The sequence below is a fragment of the Meles meles genome, chromosome 20 (assembly GCF_922984935.1).
Source record: "Meles meles chromosome 20, mMelMel3.1 paternal haplotype, whole genome shotgun sequence".
Classification (NCBI taxonomy): Eukaryota; Metazoa; Chordata; class Mammalia; order Carnivora; family Mustelidae; genus Meles; species Meles meles.
The window spans coordinates 47,501,605-47,519,353 of NC_060085.1; the positions used below are offsets into that span (position 1 = coordinate 47,501,605).

General features: G+C 43.5%; 1 protein-coding gene across 6 annotated transcripts in view; it reads left to right on the forward strand.

Annotated features, from left to right (window-relative positions):
* The first annotated feature begins 4,912 nt into the window (after positions 1 to 4,912).
* The window catches only part of ITPR1 (inositol 1,4,5-trisphosphate receptor type 1), a 329,559-nt gene continuing 316,722 nt past the window's right edge, over positions 4,913 to 17,749 (forward strand). For all 6 annotated transcript variants that reach the window (XM_045991794.1, XM_045991795.1, XM_045991797.1 and 3 more), the window contains exons 1-2: positions 4,913 to 5,077; positions 5,921 to 5,991. The gene's annotated coding sequence lies outside the window, so the exon portion shown is untranslated. The remainder of the gene's footprint in view (positions 5,078 to 5,920; positions 5,992 to 17,749) is intronic.

The following is a 17,749-nucleotide window of genomic DNA, read 5'->3' on the forward strand; positions in this document are numbered from 1 at the left end:
ACTAACTAGAGGACTGACTATAGTAGCAGCGTTTTCTCCTTACCAGTAGTTCTCATGTTTGATGGCACATGGAAGTAAAGCATTGGTGCCAATAGATCAATAGATCAATAGATTAAGTTGGCCCCACGCTCAATAGGGAGTCTGTTCCTCCTCCCTCTCCCCTTCCCTCTGCTTATGCTCTCTCTTTCTCTCTCTCATAGAAATGAATAAAATCTTAAAAAAATAGATTGAATTCTCTGACTTCAGTGTCAATCACTCCGTCTTGCCATTTAAGAGTGATTTAAGATACTTAATACAAGCTATTAAGTATCCAAGGAACATTGGAGCACTTACAGGCAAATAAACTCTTTTGCCTGGGAGAAAATTGGGTCTAGCCCTACCCCAATAATCTGAAGTTTGGTGCGGAGCCGAGTACTATGTTGTGACACATCAGCATTTTCTCTGAGCCTGTCCATAACGTTCTCTCACTTTGGCATATCTTGGGTGAGCTTGCAAAGCCTTCTCATGTCCAAAGACACCTTTGATCCAGTGAGGCTGGCAGGGCAAAGTTTATAGCATTCAGTCAGTCTACCAAAAAAACTGATTCGTTGCAAGGTTAGGAGAATGGCCACAGCTACATGGAGGTTAAGGGTGCAGCTAAATGTCAAACTGGCTTTTTCTGATCTTTGCTTTCTCCTGTGTATTTTCCTGTGGCATTTGAAGGTGGGCTTCTAGGAAGATTCATTCAGTTGCAGTTTTTAGCTGTACACTGCTGATGAAAACCTGTTTCTATTTGTAGGGTTTCCCTGGGGGTAGAATAGTGTGCTAGTTTTGGACGATCTTCAGATTCTATCCTGACTCTGCAAAGCCCTCTTACTTCCCTGCATGGGCATTTCAAGGGCAAAGTCATAAATGGCAATTTTCAGGGGCGGTCATAATCTTGAATTGGATCTTAAGAATTACATTCTTGGTTTTCTCAACCAGCACTATCCAATAGCATATAATATAAAATACATTAAAAAAGTAAAAAGCAGGGGCGCCTGGGTGGCTCAGTGGGTTGAGCCTCTGCCTTCGGCTGGGGTCGTGATCTCAGGGTCCTGGGATCGAGTCCCGCATCGGGCTCTCTGCTCAGCGGCGAGCCTGCTTCCCTCTCTCTCTCTCTGCCTGCCTCTCTGTCTACTTGTGATCTCTCTCTGTCAAATAAATAAATAAAATCTTAAAAAATTTAAAAAAAAAGTAAAAAGCAGGCAAAATTAACTTTAATTATCTATTTTATTTAACACAACACAACCAAAATGTTAACATTTCAGTATGTGATCAATATAAAACAATTTTTTGGTACTAAGTCCTTGAGATTTGACCTATATTTTATACCTACCTTACACTTCTGTTAGAACTAGCCACATCTTAAGTGCCTAAATGGCTAGTGGCTATTGTATTTGGCAGTACAGTTCCAGAAAAATTTTCCAGGAAAAAAAATACAGTTAAGACAAAGAAGTGCCCTTCTTTCTACTCATAATAGAGAATGAATTGAACAGTGGCCTTTATTATGACATACTTCATCATCAGCCATCAATCATACAGCACTGTAGAGAGCTTCTTAGCATCATAACAAATTTAGCAAAACTACTTTCTAGAGATCCAGTAGCTTCCGGAAACTAATGACAGTTGCAAACTGCTGGATAGTCTGCCATATGCCTGACTACATTATATTACAATGCTTTTGTTTACAAACTTTTTTGAGGGGTACATATCCACTAAAATGTGCAGAGAGCTAAGGTCTGCTGGGTAGGGAGGAAGCAATACAAGCATGAATAAAATATGACCCTGCCTTCAGTGAAACTTGTGGTCTGGGAGGGAAGACTGGATAAAGCAGTTAAAGGCTAAGTGTCCATTGCATGATGAGCATGAAAATCAATGAATTCTAGCTCTCAAACAAGACCAGGTTTTCCCAGAAAACATACATTAAAATTCCATTGTTTCTGCACATGAAATAATTACCCTTTAGTACTTAACAATTGTAATAGTAATGACTGATTTGTTGAATTTGTTGAGAAAGTAGAGCCAAACTCTTTAGAAACAGAACAATTTTTCCCCCACGTAGGGAAAAAGAAGGGGACAGACAGATGTGAAAGGTGTGGACCTTTTTTTTAATGAAAAAAATTCTTAAAAATATTTTATTTATTTGTCAGAGAGAGAGAAAGAGCATAAGGAGGGGGAGTGGTAGGCAGAAGGAAAAGAACATCCTGCTGAGCATGGAGCCCTGATATGGGATGATGCCAGGACCCTGGGAACATGACCTGTGCCAAAGGCACAGGCTTAACCCATTGAGCCACCCAGGCAACCCAGTGTGGACCTTTTTGTTGTGACAAGATGGGAGTATTTCTTTTTCTTTTTTTAAAGATTTATTTATTTGACAGAGAAAGAGAGATAGCGAGAGAGGGAATACAAGCAGGGGGAGTGGGAGAGGGAGAAGTAGGCTTCCCACTGAGCAGGGAGCCCGATGTGGGGCGTGATCCCAGGACCCTGGGATCATGACCTTTGCGGAAGGCAGATGCTTCACGACTGAGCCACCCAAGCACCCCAAGATGGGGGTGTCTCTTGATGATGGGGAGTGCTAGCTTGAAGCATTAAGCATGAAGCTTTAGTGCCTAGGAACAAGGGACTACTGCTGACAGAGAGGAGGGGCAAGAGTGAATATAATGAACACATTTTGTCTACTTCAGAGCACTGCCTGTTCCTGGACTGAGCAGATAAATACAATGCATATGTTTTCACTGGGGTGCTGTGGGAGATAGTAGTTAATGTCCAGAGTTCAGGAGCCAGACTGCCCATCACTGTGCATTTGTGGATGTTACTTAAATTCTCTCTGCCTCACTTTTTGCATAAATCAAAAAATGTTAGTAGGGTTTGATGAGAAAATGTAAATAAAGAGCTTAGAATAATGCCTGGCACATGACATGTACTCAGTTATTATTAAATTTAGTATTACTATATCAATATAATTATTATCTGTGGGGCTCCCTTAATTTATTCCTGAAGTTTCACAAGATGGTTAACCCTATCAAGCAATCCTGATACAAAGTAGGCAAATTCTAATGACTCCCGCCCTCTATGATGGCAAAACTGGGGCAAAGAGATGAACACGACTTGCCCAAAGGCTCAGAGGCTGCTCCTAAAATGGGGAAGGAGGCCATTTAAGGCAGTGGTGATGGATTTCCCCAAAGACAAGGACTTAGGACACTTGTAGGCTGGAATTGGAATCCAGGCTGCACTACTTAATTCACAGTGTCATCTTGGGAAATTACCTGATTTCTCTGAGTCCTTAGGCCTTCATCTATCAAATGGAGATACTAAATATGCCCAGCATTGTTAAAACTCGATAGCACGATGCATGAAAAGTGCAGGTGGTCTGGATTCAATGAAAACAGTCTCTCAAATTATTATTATTACTGTTGTTGTTATAGCTACTATGTAGCACAGCAGCAGTGCCTGTCTGGGTGCTGTGAAGTGTTTTGGCTCACCACTATGCCCCAGCGCCTGGCACCCAGTAGACACTCAGCAAACGTTTGTGGAATGAGTGTCTAATCATCTGATGAAGGGAGAGCAGCCTACCAACTCTGCTTCCTAGCTTAGCACTTGTCCCTCTTCCAAAAACCAAACAGTTTGTAACCCAGGGGTTACAAGAGTTAAAGGGTTAAAAAGGGCCTAGGCACTTTTTTTTTTTTATTATTCGTTTATTTGTTTATTTACAGCATAACAGTGTTCATTGTTTTGGCATCACACCCAGTGCTCCATGCAGTACGTGCCCTCCCTATTACCCACCACCTGGTTCCTCAACCTCCTACCCCCCCACCCCGCCCCTTCAAAACCCTCTGGTTGTTTTTCAGAGTCCATAGTCTCTCCACTTTTTAGCAGTGAGGTGACAGCAACCCATCTCGTCCCCGACGCCGCTGTCCCGGCTGCTGGAGGGCGCTCCGCCTGAACGCGCATCATTGTGTGAGCGGCTCTCTCTGAAGCCCTCATTTTTCTGGCTTGCGGTTTATTTACTTAAGCATTTACAGCTCCGGGGAGCAGAGGGGCTGCTCCAGGCGGGGTCAGGACCTAGGTCGCGGTTTGTATTTATTTTGTGCCTCCCAATCTCCGCGCCGGCAAGTCACAACACGGCTCCTTTATTTGTGCATCGGAGAGGCTTGCGTTTCTCTACCTCCTGCTGGGCGAGGAAGGACCCAAGCAGCTCGGGGTCTCTGAAGCCACTTGCCTGTGTCCCCGCCTGCGTGGACCATCGCTCCGAGTTAGTTTTCTGTGCAAACCCCAGCAGGGCGTAGCAGATTAAATAAAGACAACCTCGCGCATTTAATCCTTGACCGCAAACACTGGCGTTTTTGTGCCCTGGATTTCTGAAATTCTTGGCTCAAGGACTTAAGGAGCCGGGGAGGAGGGTTGGGGGGGAGGTTGGGTAACAGCTTGTAAAAACTTCCCAAAGCAGAAATCCGAGCTGCTCCCTGCCCCCCTCTCCCAGAGATACCTGGATGCAAGGGAAGGGGGGCAGCCGGAGGAGGAGCGTTCCCAAGGGTTGGCGGCGCCCCCCAGGGATGGCTTTGGGTCGCCGGCTGCAAGCCCTACCAGCTCTCTGCGAGAAGCCGGATTCGCAGCCCGGACGCCCCGCAGGACGCCCCTCCCAGTCCCCGCGCGCTTCTATTTAGAGCTCAGCCCGGAGCCCAGGGGATTCTGGGACTCGTAGTCCTTCCGCGCAGCCCCAGGCGCCTCCACGACCTCGGACTCGGACTACATTGCCCAGGGAGCTTCCCGGCCTATATAAGCCGCCAGGAGCCGCTTCAAAGTGCAGTAACCATGTGGATGTGCTGCTGAAGCGTTTCTGCAAGCTCGCTGGGGTGGGAGGAGAGGAGGAGGTGGTGGTGGAGGAGGAGGAGGCAGAGGGTGGAGAGAGAGAAAGCGCACGCATAGAGGAGGTGTGGGTGTTCGTTTCCATCCTAACGGAACGAGCTCCCTCTTCGCGGACATGGGATTACCCAGCGACTGCTAACCCCTCTCCTCGCCCTGCTCCCCCAAACCGGCGTGGCTCCCGGGCACCAAGGTAGCGGCTGGGGCCGGGCAGAGGGCGCGGGGAGTTGGTACTGTCCTCCCCGGGCGCCGAAGTTTTGCCCAGCTCTCTGGGAGTTTTTGGTGGATTTGCATGCACTTGAATACGTTTGGGGGCTCTTTAAACTGACGGCATTTTGGGGTGTTCATTTGAGACTAAAAAAAATTATCGATTCCAGTGACTGGCCTTGAGGGTTACCCATTCTGGACTGGAATGGCATTCCCCTAAGTTGAAAACTGTTGCAGCAGCTGCAGGAAATGGGTTTTTTTTGGGGGGGAGGATGTCGGGGTGTCATATGTGAGTCCGCTCAAGAAAACAGTCTTTAAAAAGTAGCCCTCCCTGGAGCTGCCTGGTTGAGAGAAAAATGCATGTTGGGGGGTGGGGGGTGGGCAGTGAGGAGGGCTTTGAAAAACGGAAGAAAACCCGGGGAGCGGTGAGGGATGAAGTGTGGACGAGGCTCACGCCCAATGAGGATGCGGGCTGCGGATACTTGGCCTAGGCTCCTGGAAACAAGTGCTTTGGGATCTGCCAAACACTTCCTTTAGTTCCAGCTCCCCCGGCACGTTCCAAGTTTTTGCGTGCCTAGTCTCACTTGTTAGTTACAACTGGAAATAAGTAAGCAAAGTTACCTGTAGTCTTTGTCTAGCTGGTCCCTTCAGCCTTCCGGTCTTGTTCCGGGAGGTGAGGCGGGGGTGGGGTGGGGGGGGGGGTCCTCTCAAGGAAGGAGGCGAAAGAAGGTGGAAGTTTACAGTTTGAAGCATTTTTGTTAGGGGCCCGTCTTCGTAGTCTTACCCTCAGTTTTTTGGTTTTTTTTTTTTTCCCTTTCTAAATACCTAGGAGCTGACTGCGGAGGAGCAGGATTCGCACAGCTGGAGGGTTTTGGCAACAGAGTGCCTGACCTAGGTCAGGTGAGTGTAAAGCCTGAGAGCTGTAGTCAATAATGAGTTTCTGTTTTAAGTGTATTTTATGTCCTCTCTAAAGAGTCATGGAGATTAGAAGTAGAAAAGAAAAGCAAACTCCAGCGCTTGGTGTCCAAAATTTGTTACTGCCTTCTGTGAGAGCTTTAAGGAGCATTTGAGATCCAGGGGGCAGTCCTCCCTAGCACTTTTGGCCAAGACTCAGACTTAAAACAGCCTGAAGGTTTATTGGGGGGGGGGGGGGGAGGCATTAAATGGAGCAATAAAAGAAATGCCCATTGGTGCCTGGCAGCGTGCTGATGATTTAAATCCTGAAGGATGCAGTACATTTCATCTGCCAAGATATGGAAGCAAAAGTTAACTGCCTCTGTCTTTGAAAATAGTCTCTTTTGTTTTTTTCTTGTTTTTGTTTTTGCAGTAACGTATGTTTAATCAGAGTAGGTTGGATTGCAAGAAATGAAAGTGGTTGCTGGCAATTTGAAAGTATTAGTACTTTAAAAAGAGAAGTTAGTTCTTGAAGTATGAGAGAGTAGCATCCAGACCTTGACTTGAAGCCCCCTGAATGTCAAGGAATCTGATGAGTCCCTCTTGTTTAGATGCTTATTGTGGGATATGAGTTGAGGGCAGCATTAATCTGTAAAGACATGCAGCTCTGTCCACCTGCCCCAAATGGTCAGACTGCACTTTAAAGAAAGGGAGGTTTTAACAGCTGCCTATACATCCCATTGCTGCAGATTTGACCATCACAAGTTTTCTTCTTCTGAAATGGCCAGGAACAGGTAGACAACAGGGTAACGGGTGGAGGACCAGGTCTCAGCAACTTCTTTAATGTTCTAAATATTTAGCTGTTCCCTGGGCTATAATCTTTGGGCTTTTTAAATTAGAAAATAAAAGGCAGACATTTCATTATAGTAGTATAGTGCTTTTGTTTCCTGTTGATAAGATCCTTAGGCGTGCTGGTGGAGTGGGAAGACTTTGGATGTGTGGGGTGTAGTTCATTCTTGGAGTTCAGTTGATTTTCATGGCTACTTGGGTGCTCAGAAGGCCAAGGAAAGGGTTAAGTTCCCCTCTTTTGAATAAGCTACAGCCCGGAGAAACTGATCCATAGACTCTTCTCCAGCTTGTTGCTAAAAATAATACTGACACATGAAGTACTTGTGAGCCAGATCCAGAGCCTTATAGCACAGAAACTCAGTGAGTCGGGTACAGGTAAAGAAGCTGAGGTGTAGAAAGTAGGAACACTTGCCCAGTAGCTGGTGCACAGTGGAATCAAGCAAAGTAGAACTCCTAGTTGTGGGGCTGTATTGTGTTCCACAGATGCATTTAAGCTAGGGGGTTAAGGTGAAGGGAGAAGCTAGAAAAAAGGGTAAACTTATTTCTCTTAATGAAATAACTCTTGCTTATGTCTCACCAGTGATGAATGAATAATAATATTTACCTTGATTTAAGAAGGAAACGATATAGCCATAGATGTAGGGATAAGAGTGTGGCTATTTGAGGAGGTATTAGAGGTTATACTGACTTTGTTTTAGAAAGCTGTATGCTGAAAGCCTGAATGAGGAAAGTAAACGAAACCAAACCACACCACAAGGAACATTGTCTAAGTTCAGCATTAGGTTCATCTCATAACTGAAATACATCTCGATCATCTACATCAAGGCATCTGAGCAGGTTAAAAGAATCAGGTATTTCTCAGTCTGAATAATTTGATAATTTGAATTGCAGTGAGTCTAAACTAAGAAGTATCAGTATCTTTTCATATACTCTTAAGTTTGGTTTGTGGCCAGTAGTGCAGAACACTTTCATTTTTTTTTCTTGTGTGTACATGCATGCATGTGTGTGTGTATGTGTTAAAAGTATGGTCTGTTCTTTAAATAATTCAAATCAGAACAGAATATACTATCAAGATTTCCTTTTAACCAGGCAGGGAAGGTTCTTCATGCTCTAAATGAATGACCCCTGGCCTCCACTTTGAGCCCCATGAAATTGTTGGGGATTGACAATATAGTATTATTCATTTTTAAACAAAGTGGTTGCCTTTTGGAGGGAATTGGCATCTTTAGGAATGAGAGATGGAATTGTTGCTTAGAAGAAAGGAAAGATGAACCAACAAGATAAATCTCTTGCCTTTGTCCTCAAAATATTTTCAAGTAGGGAAGACCAGGGTATTAGAGGTAGAAATGAAACTTGTAATCTGATGATATACAACTAGCTGACTTCTAGACAAAGTTGCAGGGTTTTTAGCTCGTTTATAATTATCTCATGGAAACTGATTTCTCAACAACCAGCTGTTAAAAAACAAACCAAAATGAAATAATAAACACCAAATATGAACAATAGAAAACAACAACAACAAAAAATAAAAATACATCTGAAGCTAGGTTTCTAGGTCAAGCTGTTCTTGGATACATCTAATTAAGGAGTCTACACAAGGCCAGTGTCCCATCTTGTTTACTGTTGGCATTTGTAGGCTTTTTATTAACTGGAAATGCATTTAATTTTTTAGTTTATTTTTGCTGTTTTAAGCTTTTGCACTGCTCTTTGGATGAAATCAGTTAAGGCTTGACGTCAGTGACATGAGCGACATAATTTTTATGATTCTGACCAATTTTTATAGTGTCTTTCATTCTGAGTTTATTACTAATGAGCATGAGCTGAAAACGCCACTGAAACCATCACCTGTGGAGCTATTTCTCCTATTGAACAATGGCTAGGGTCTTCCCTCAGCTGGACATAGTTTAAGGCATTTGGTGTGATGAATCTCTTTATGAATGTCTAACACCTACTAAAGTTGTTACTTTAAAGCGTTTATTCCTTCATTCAACAATTTCTTGAGGACCCACTATGTGCTGGGATATGTTCTAAGTGCTGGGCATACAAAAATGAAAATGCTGTTCCCAAGAGGCTTAAATCCTAGTTGGGGGGGAAGCAGGAATTATAAATAAGCAAATATTATTGTGTAACAGGTAACAAGCGCTACAGAGAAAAAGAAAGCCAAGGAAAGGGGAACCGGAAATAACAAATGTTGATGAGGATTGGGAGAAAGTGGAACTCTCGTGTCCTGTTGGTGGGAGTGTAAGATGGTATAGTCACTGCAGAACAGTATGGCAGTTCCCCACATGATGACCAAATGATCCGGCAGTTTTACACTGGGTATATAACCAAAAGAATTGAAAGCAGGGACACAACTGATATTTGTACATTAATGTTCATAGCAACACTGTTTATAGTAACCAAAAGGTGGGAACAACCCAAGTGTTTACTGACAGATGAATGGATAAACAAAAGGTGGTATGTCCATATAATGGAATATTATTCAGCCTGACAAAGGAATGATATCATTATACACGTTACAAGATCGGTGAAGGTTGAAAACATGCTCAGTGAAATAAGCCATACATAAAGAGGACAAGTAGAATGGTGCTTATCAGGGGCTGGGGCTATGTGGAATTTGTTTAATGGCTACAGAGTTTCATCTGGGGAGGATGAAAAAAAATCTGGAAAGGGATGGAAGTGTTGGTTGTTCAGCTCTGTGAATGAATTAATGCCAACGAATCTTATACTTACGAATGATTAAACTGGCAAATTTTATCTTGTGTTCATGTATTTTACCACAGTAAAGAAATGACAACAACAAAACAGCATAAAGGGGATAAAAGTATTCAGGAAGGGATCTCGAATGAGAGGACTCAGGGAAGGGCTCTTGGACAGGGTGCATCTGAGCAGAGAGCTGAAGGGAGTGAGAGGTTAGCCATGTAACTATCTGCTCAGAAGGACATTCCAAAGGGCTGGAGCAGAAAGGGCTGAGGCCCTGAGATGTGAGCAGGTACAACAAGTTAGGGAAAGACCAGGACACCAGATTTGTTGCAGCTGAGGGAGAGTGCTAGGTGTTCAGGTGGGAGAGGGAGTCAGGGTCAGATCTTAGAGGAGCCTGGTTTTGCAGGTAAGACTTAATTGATTTCCCTGAGGATTTCTTTTTTTTTTTTTTAAAAGATTTTATTTATTTATTTGACAGAGAGAGAGATCACAAGTAGGCAGAGAGGCAGGCAGAGAGAGAGGAGGAAGCAGGCTCCCTGCAGAGCAGAGAGCCCAATGCGGGGCTCGATCCCAGAACCCTGAGATCATGACCTGAGCCGAAGGCAGCGGCTTAATCCACTGAGCCACCCAGGCGCCCCACCTGAGGATTTCTTAACTTTCTCAGAACTCTTAATGTTCTCTGCCTCCCTGAGCTACATTGTCCTTTCTCAAGAGACTGGTGAGGCTGGCAAGATCGCCTACTGGATTCGAACTTAACGTGGGTGGGGGGGGCGGTCAAACCCAGATTTCTAGACAGTCTCGTTAATTACATGGCTTACCTCAGATTGTAATCCACTTTAGTAGGAAGGGAATATTCTTTTTGGTTTGGATAACGAAGTTTAAGAGCCTAATCATATTCCTGGTGGTTTTTCTTCAACACAGACTTTGTGTGCTTTGTTACCACCCCCATCTGTCAAGGTCTCATTTTACGGAATTACACAAGGAGAACTCATGCTCTGCTTCTAGCATCACCCCGAGGGGATATGAAGTTCCACATAAGTGATTCTCTCTGATAAGTGAAGTGGACCCCTTTGTGTGTATAGATTTATAATGTACATACATGGTGTTACTTAATTGCATAAGATAAGCATATTCAATTAAAGTAAAATAGTAAGAAAGATAAACAATAAAACCAAACCAGGTACCCCCAGTCCCACCATCCCAGGTGAGGGTTCCAGACTCCTCCACATTCAAGGTGAGGGTTCCAGAGTCCTCCCATGTATACATATATACAAATTACGTGTATGTTTAAATTTCATAAAAAAGGACTCATACAGTACTTCCAGTTTGGTACCTTGCTGTATTGCACTCAATTCTGAAGCTCTGTTCTTGTTAATAAATAGACACGCGTGTCTTCATTTTTCTGAGGTGCCTGTACCTTTGAAGAGATTGCCTTTGAGTGGTGACATGGATGGAATCACTAGGGTTAAAAATATATATATATATCATTCAGATTTCTTCATCATCATAGAATCCAAGTTTTCTCATTCAGTTTATACTCTTTAAAGAAAACTGAATGGAAGGCAAAGCACTCTTCAAAAGTTAGCTGTCTTATTGTAGGGATAAACCCTAGTAACCATTCATTTCAATGCAGAATTTTTCTTTTTTTTACATTTCAGTTATTTTTTTAATTTTTAAAATTTTTTATAAACATATAATGTATTCTTAGCCCCAGGGGTACAGGTCTGTTGAATCTCCAGGTTTACACACTTCACAGCACTCACCATATCCCATGCCCTCCCCAATGTCCATAACCCTACCACCCTCTCCCTACCCCCTCCCCCTGGCCACCCTCAGTTTGTTTTGTGACATTAAGAGTCTCTTACGTTTGTCTCCCTCCCGACCCCATCTTGTTTCATTTATTCTTTTCCTATCCCCCAAACCCGCCACGTTGCATCTCCACTTCCTCATATCAGGGAGATCATATGATAGTTGTCTTTCTCTGTCAGTGCAGAATTTCTTATCTCTTCTTCAGGGTAACCTAATTCTCTGGGGTAGGTAGGGCCAGGTACCTTTTTCTGTTTGTTTGCCCTTAAAAGGAAAACTTCACTGTAGAAAATTTGAAGTATGTGTAATAGTGAGATCTTAGTATAACAAAATCCCTCTTTACTCATCACCCACCCTTCATGGTTCTCAATCCATGACTAATCTGTTCACCTGTATTCTGATATACTCTCTCCCTCCTGTTGGGTGAGTCGGAAACAAATACCAGGCATACCAGTTCATCTGTCTTTTAGTATATATCTCTAGTATGGGGATTAAAAAAAAATTGTGATACTTTTATCCACCTCAAGGAAAAACAAATTTTTTTTTTAAGATTTATTTATTTATTTATTTGACAGAGAGAGAGAGAGAGAGAGATCACAAGGCAGAGAGGCAGGCAGAGAGAGAGGGGGAAGCAGGCTCCCCGCTGAGCAGAGAGCCCGATGCGGGGCTCGATCCCAGGACCCTGGGATCATGACCTGAGCTGAAGGCAGAGGCTTAACCCACTGAGCCACCCAGGTGCCCCGAAAAACAAATTTTTAAATTAACTCTATGTTCTCATTTCCTTTTCCTTCCAATGTGTGTAAGTACGTATATACACACACGTGCATACAGTATAATATATATATCTAGATAATGTAATAATAATATATATGCATATTTAACAGTTTGTTTGAATTAGGATCCACATAAGGTCAATACATTACAAATGGTTGATGTGTCTTTTAATCTGTGTACTTCCTCTACACCTCTTTTTCCCCAGGCATTTTGTGGTTGTTACTGAAGAAACTGGGTGATCTATTTTCCTATAGTTGAGATTTTGCTCACTGCATCTGTGTGGTATAGTTGAACATGTTCCTCTGTTCCCTGTATATATGATATCTGGTTGTTAAATGTAGAACCTTGATCAGAATCAGGGTTTTTTTTTGGGGGGGTGCACTACTATTTTCTTGAACTTTATTCAGGGGAGTGTGTGATGTGTGTGGTTATGTCTTATTGTGATATTAGCAACCATGGATGTTCATTTCCTTAATCCATTAGTTCATTTGGACTTGTAAAACTCCTATTTTTCTTTATTCATTCCTTAGCTGAACTATTTTATAAAAAGAAATTTCCTTCCACTAAGCTTTTTATTCCCTGGGGTATGTAGTTCATGTAACAAAGACAAAATCTGTCCTTAAATTTCTTTCTGTATTTTACCAGTTTTCATAAATATCCAGTTGATTCCCTACCATGATCCATGACAGTGGTTCTCAAGGAGGTGACACTGGGCAATATCTGGGGACAGTTTTGGTGGTCACAGCTAGGGCGAGGGCGCTCCTGGCATCCAATGGATAGAGGCTGGAGATGGTGGCTGATAAATAGCCACAGTACATCTCCTCCCTTATACTAAGATGACAAATCAGTATTTTTTTTTGTTAGTATCCTTATGAACTGGTGGATTTAAGCATATTTTATGTTTCTCTTTGTGTAGCTATCCTTCTTGATGATCAGAGTGTCCATTTTTGCTCAGCAAGAGAGGGGCTATTCAGATCGATTCAAAAAACACAACCCTAGTAGTCTTTGATAGCTCTCTTGATTTTGATACGAATGTTCCAGGCTTAGCTATCTTTCTTATCCTAGACCTGGAATCAGCCTTTCTTCCAAGGAGCCATAGATCCTTTGAGTGGGAAATGGTGTCTAGAGACCTCTACTCAGGGACCGAGAGGTATTCTTATTTTCCTCTTACAGGTCAGAAAACAAATCTAAATGAGGAAAACTTCCAACCTGAGTGCTTTCAGTGGAAGTATTTCCAAAATGTAATCAACACATCTTTGCCTTTTAAAAAAGCATTCTGAATGTACACAAAACTTTCCATTTTGGTATTGGTTATAACCTTAGTATACTGGTATCTTTTTTTTTTTAAGATTTTATTTATTTATTTATTTGACAGATGGAGATCACAAGTAGGCAGAGAGGCAGATGGGGGGAGGGGGTTGGGGGAAGCAGGCTCCCTGCTGAGCAGAGACCCCCCCGATGTGGGGCTCGATCCCAGGATCCTGGGATCATGACCTGAGCTGAAGGCAGAGGCTTAACGTTCTGAGCCACCCAGGCGCCCCAGTATACTGGTATCTTAATACAGTTGTCCTCCCCAGATGAGCAGGAATGGTATTCTTCTGCACGTATGTTTTTCATACTGTATGGCACTCCATGATGAGATCCTGAAATCATTTTAGTGGGCCTCCATCACAGCTTTTTAACGGAGCGGAGTAGGATAGAAAACGTCAAAGCGTTACTGTATGGGTACTTGGAAGGAACCGTGTACGTTGCAACAAATGCTCCCCCACCCTTCTCTGTCTCTCTCACACACACAGTGAGCATTGAGTTGTAAGTGTCGTGTACTTCTTACTGTGGGTTGCAGTCAAAGTTTGAGAAATGTTGTTTTACATTTTTATTCCTCCATATGTGGTCATCACACTAGCGTCACGGGATTCCACAGGGAACTCATTAGAAATGTGGACTCGGAGGCCCCACCCCTGACCCACTGAATCAGAACCCGCCCGCTTAGCACAATCCCCATGGGATCCATGCACACTCGAAAGTATGAGAACCTCTCCACTGAACCCCCTGTGCTTTTTCAGTACTTGCCTTATTTTTACGGCTATTTTTTCCTGGCTGGCTCTCACCTGTCAAAACTGACCTTTGTACTTGCCCCTCACAGTCTTTCCATTTTCAGTGAACTGGAAAGATAGGTGAAATCACCCTCTGAAGGTGAGCATGTAGGCCTGGCAGAACCCTCTTTGACATTTGGGGGCTTTCATTTGGGGACTCTTTTATTGGCAGTTTCAGGTAGAGCTAGAAACCAAACAATACATGTAAAACCTGCTTAAGGCTGGGAAGTCCCAGATATGAACAAGGCTGCGTTTTAATATGATGTTGTCAGATACTTTGAGCAAGTTAGGCTTTATAATGTTTTATGACCTGTCCACTTAGCAGAACTTGTGGCCTGCTTGATAGAATGTTGCCTTTCAGAAAAAGATGGACATAAGGGAGGCGTCTAGGTGGCTGGTTCCCTTGAGGGTCTGCCTTGGGCTCAGGTCATGATCCCAGGATTCGGATCCAGTCCCTCATCCGGCTCCCTGCTCAGAGGAGAGCCTGCTTCTCCCTCTCCATCTCCCTCTGCCTGCCTCTCTGCCTACTTGTGGTTTTTCTCTCTCTGTCAAATAAATAAAATCTTAAAAAAAAAAAAAAAAGATGGACATAAGAAAAAACATCACTCCACCTCCAAGTTTCTTGTTTGTTTGCATTTCAGGAGGAGGTTTATCTGGGAAGTGATTTTTGTCCTGCTATAACAGTTTCAAAATGTTACCATGTGCGTATTTCTGAAGAGAAAAAGCTGATGCAACACCTAGACTTAGGGACATTCACTTCTGTGCCTGTGACCGTGTTTGCTTCTGTGTCTTTGCCCACAAGCTTTCTGCCCTGCTGTCCCTATCCCATCTCTATCCACCTTGCCAAATACTTGTGTTTCCAACCTGAATCCTTCCTTCCTCTTCTGGAAAGCCTTTCCTGGTCATTTGAAAATCTTTGTGATTTGAAACTCCCTAGCACTTTATATCTCCTTTCCTTGCGGGCTTTTTGATTTTTAACCGACACCTGACAGTTACATGTCCACCAACCTTTTGCCAAGTGAAGTTACTTATCTCCATGTTTTGTTTCCCTTTGAAGGATGTAGGCTGCTTGTCAGAAGAATCTAATTTTTTGTATACCTGTCCTGATTAAATATTTCTTGAATTGGTGGTTTGCTTTGAAAAGGCCCTTTCGCTGTGGAAAGCGGAGTGAGGGCTGGCAGACATATGTCAAGCAGCTCCTTTTGGGAGCTTGGGAGATGTTGCTCAGAACGGTTCTTTGGAGGGTATGAGGCGTGAGAAACTGTTGAGTGTTAATAAAAGGGAGCGGAGTAATAATCAGGTAGTGAAAGGAAGCTGCTCCTCTCAGGTTGTAATGGTATTGCCCTGCTGAACCGCAGGATGGGGCCTCCAGATGTCTGAGTGTTGACTGTCTCTTGGGTGTGGGCAAAACATGTCACATCTGTGCTTCTGTTTCCTCCTCTTTAGAATAGGTATAAAAATACCTGCTTTGGGTCATTGCTGCCAAGTTGTAGAATACATGCTTGCAAAAGTCTTGCAAAACAAAGGCTCCCTAGAGGAGTGGTTCTCAAGCGGCGGGGTGATTTTGCCTCGCAGGGACTCGTGCACTGTCTGGAAATTTCTTTGTCAAGGCTGAGGGAGAATGGGTGCTCCTGGCATCCAGTCAGTAGAGGTCAGGGATGCTGCTAGACATCCTGTGATACACAGGATGTGTCCTCCACAACAAGGAATTGTCTGCCTCCAAAGATCAGTAGCCCTGAGGTTGAGAAGCCCTGTCCTAGAGTGATTTTCTCAGACTGAGTGAGACTTTTCTCTCTCTCTCTGAGGATGTTAACCTTTGATTTCCTGGTTTTGTTTGTTTGTTTGTTTGCTTTTTGTTTTTTTTGTGGTTCAGGTTGTGAACAGCGAGGTGTCTCTTCAGGCTGGGGCTAACTTTAACTTTTTAATAAAATAAATACCACTCCCCTTCCCCCTCATGCCCCAAGTACTGGCTTTGGTTTCTGGAGCCCCATGGTCTATTAGCTTTGGCCAGTAAATGGCTTTGTGGCCTACAAGAAGTCCTTCAGGTTTTTGTTGTTGTTGTTTGCTCTTTCTGCCTATAAAATGAAGAATTTTAGCTCGATAAACTCTACCCACTAAATACAAAATGTTCTGACTGGCAACTTTGAACTTTGGATTGGCTTCTCTTATGTTGGCTTTGGAGGATAGGAAACATGAGAGCCCACGTCAGAATTGACATCTTTTCTCTAAAATGACCATGTAGATATTGTACCTGTTTGGAGGACAGGTTATTTAGTGGACATGTTTGTGAAAAGGCAAGTAGGTTTATCTTTGTGCATGTGTATCTGTTGTGTGTCTAATGAGCAATATTCACACTAGAGAGTTGCTCTTACCGAAAGGTTTACAACTGCTGTTTCTGAGATGGTCATAGAGGGCCCTGCTTAAAGTTGAAACTTCTGAGTTGGTGACTTCCTTTGGGACTGTCTGAAAACGAAAGCAGAATGCAATTTTCTATCCTCGGAGAGAAGTGCTTTTTGCACAAGAATGCATTATCCCTTGATGGGGACACTCTGCATTCCTGAGGACCATCTGATGAACCACTAATTGAACAAGAAGGCAAGGAGGGGGCAGCACTTAAATGTGTGTGGGGGTGGGGAGGGGGAAGCTGCCGGCTGGGTGGCCAATGCTAAAGTACTGCATTGCTCATCCTTGTTTCACCATAAAGATGATATCGTCAAGAGTCTTTGCTCAAAGGAAGTTCCAGCATTAACCGTGAGAGTTCCCAGTCACAGAAGCAGAGACAGTTGTAAAGAGAACCTCTTTCCTTGTCTTGGAAGAATCAACCATAAATGTTGTAGGTTTTCTCTTCCCTGTATTTACAGCCACATTACCATACATGTACCTGGGTGACAGCATCTTAGGGAGGCTTGTGTAGAAGGAGTGTCCTTGGCCTCCAGCCAGGAGATCGATCAAATGCCGGCAACTCTTCCTTTTTCTGGGCACACTCTTGTTTTCCCTCTGAAAAGCCTTGTGGTTTGTCTGGCTTTGCCCTCCAGGGGGCTGCTTGCCCTGAAAACGAAGTGGGGCTTTTTTGTGTTTGGTGGCAGCTTTGGCCCCCAGGTTTCATCTGTGTTTCCGGGGGACTAGCTTCTGATGGCCTCCTGAACTTTTAAGTCTTTTAAGTCTTCACGCATGAGCCTTTCCTTTGCTGCCTAGTTTAAAGGAAGCCTTGATTTTATTCTTTTTCAACAATCATTTTTAAAGCAAGCAGCAATAAAACCAACACTAAGTCTTTGTCAAAGGCCCTCTGTTTTTTTAGGAGGTGACGGTGATGTGGAATGCCAAGAAAGAACAGAGAAGACTGATGGATTTCCACTGGCTACATTTTTTAGCAGAAGAATGACTTTCCAAGTGCACTGTGCTTTGAGGCCAAGTGGCAAAACTCACTGCCTGAAGGGTAGACCCAGAGGGGCCTATGAAGATGGGATCCAGTCATTCATTCTTCACCTGGCTGTACTTTGGCAGCCTGGGTCTTCCTGGGAATAGTGGGGAGAACATTC